The sequence below is a fragment of the Scyliorhinus canicula genome, chromosome 7, assembly GCF_902713615.1.
Source record: "Scyliorhinus canicula chromosome 7, sScyCan1.1, whole genome shotgun sequence".
Classification (NCBI taxonomy): Eukaryota; Metazoa; Chordata; class Chondrichthyes; order Carcharhiniformes; family Scyliorhinidae; genus Scyliorhinus; species Scyliorhinus canicula.
In genome coordinates, this window is record NC_052152.1 from 126045484 (window position 1) to 126048019 (window position 2536).

The window sequence follows — 2536 nt, forward strand, 5'->3', positions numbered from 1 at the left end:
TGTATCTGGGGATCGCCCGGTATCGCCTCATTAGTATGTTAACTGGTTTCTTTTCACAGTGCTGTCTGGTTTCTGCAACAGTCAAAACTGGTTTCTGCAGTCGTCCCAATATACAAGCGCTTTGCAAGCTGCTTGCTTTTACAACATGTCCATTTTCCCTGCATTCCGTGCAACCTTCCATTTTGTGTTGGGCAGTGGCCACCCCAGGTGGCTACAGCGTAAAAAACTTTCCACGCACATCTCCCTTAAAATTTTCCCCTCTCACCTTGAAATCGTGACCCCTTGTAACTGACACCCCCACTCTTGGGAAAAGCTTGTTGCTATCCACCCTGTCCATACCTCTCATAATTTTGTAGACCTCAATCAGGTCCCCCCTCAACCTCCATCTTTCCAATGAAAACAAGCCTAATCTACTCAACCTTTCTTCATAGCTAGCACCCTCCATACCAGGCAACATCCTGGTGAACCTCCTCTGCACCCTCTCCAAGGCATCCACATCTTTCTGGTAATGTGGCGACCAGAACTGCACGCAGTATTCCAAATGTGGCCTAACCAAAGTCCGATACAACTGTAACATGACCTGCCGACTCTTGTACTCAATACCGCATTCGATGAAGGCAAGCATGCTGCATGCCTTCTTGACCACTCTATCAACCTGTGTTGCCACCTTCAGGGTACAATGGACCTGAACTCCCAGATCTCTCTGTACATCAGTTTTCCCCAGGACCCTACCATTGACCATATATTGACCATCTTGAGTTAGATCTTCCAAAATGCAGCACCTCGCATTTGCCTGGATTGAACTCCATCTGCCATTTCTCGCCCAACTCTCCAATCTATCTATATTTTGCTGTATTCTCTGACAGTCCGCCTCGCTATCTGCAACTCCACCAATCTTAGTATCATCTGCAAACTTGCTCATCAGCCCAATTATACCTTCGTCCAGATCATTTATGTATATCACAAACAACAGTGGTCCGAGCACGGATCCCTGTGGAACACCACTAGTCACCTTTCTCCATTTTGAGAACTACCTTCCACCACTACTCTCTGTCTCCTGTTGCCCAGCCAGTTCTTTATCCATCTAGCAAGTACACCCTGAACCCCATACGATTTCACTTTTTCCATCAACCTGCCATGGGAAACTTTATCAAATGCTTTACTAAAGTTGATGTATATAACATCTACAGCCCTTCCCTCATCAACTAACTTTGTCACTTCCTCAAAGACTTCTATTAGGTTTGTAAGACATGACCTTCCCTGCACAAAACCATGCTGCCTATCACTGATAAGTCTATTTTCTTCCAAATGTGAATAGATCCTATCCCTCAGTATCTTCTCCAACAGTTTACCTACCACTGACGTCAAGCTCACAGGTCTATAATTCCCTTGATTATCCCTGCTACCCTTCTTAAACAAAGGGACAACATTAGCAATTCTCCAGTCCTCCGGGACCTCACCCGTGCTCAAGGATGCTGCAAAGATATCTGTTTAGGCCCCAGCTATTTCGTCCCTCGATTCCCTCAGTAACCTGGGATAGATCCCATCTGGTCCTGGGGACTTGTCCACCTTAGTGCTAGAGAGACTTGGGTGTGCTAGTGCATGAGTCACAGAAGGTTGGTTTACAAGTGCAACAGGTGATTAAGAAGGCAAATGGAATTTTGTCCTTCATTGCTAGAGGGATGGAGTTTAAGACTAGGGAGGTTATGTTGCAATTGTATAAGGTGTTAGTGCGGCCACACCTGGAGTATTGTGTTCAGTTTTGGTCTCCTTACTTGAGAAAGGACGTACTGGCACTGGAGGGTGTGCAGAGGAGATTCACTAGGTTAATCCCAGAGCTGAAGGGGTTGGATTATGAGGAGAGGTTGAGTAGACTGGGACTGTACTCGTTGGAATTTAGAAGGATGAGGGGGGATCTTATAGAAACATATAAAATTATGAAGGGAATAGATAGGATAGATGCGGGCAGGTTGTTTCCACTGGCGGGTGACAGCAGAACTAGGGGGCATAGCCTCAAAATAAGGGGAAGTAGATTTAGGACTGAGTTTAGGAGGAACTTCTTCACCCAAAGGGTTGTGAATCTATGGAATTCCTTGCCCAGTGAAGCAGTTGAGGCTCCTTCATTACATGTTTTTAAGGTAAAGATAGATAGTTTTTTGAAGAATAAAGGGATTAAGGGTTATGGTGTTCGGGCCGGAAAGTGGAGCTGAGTCCACAAAAGATCAGCCATGATCTAATTGAATGGCGGAGCAGGCTCGAGGGGCCAGATGGCCTACTCCTGCTCCTAGTTCTTATGTTCTTATGTTCTTAATGCCTTTTAGAATACCCAAAACCTCCCCCTTCCTTTTGTCGACATAGAACATAGAACATAGAACAGTACAGCACAGAACAGGCCCTTCGGCCCTCAATGTTGTGCCGAGCCATGATCACCCTACTCAACCCACGTATCCACCCTATACCCGTAACCCAACAACCCCCCCCCTAACCTTACTTTTATTAGGACACTACGGGCAATTTAGCATGGCCAATCCACCTA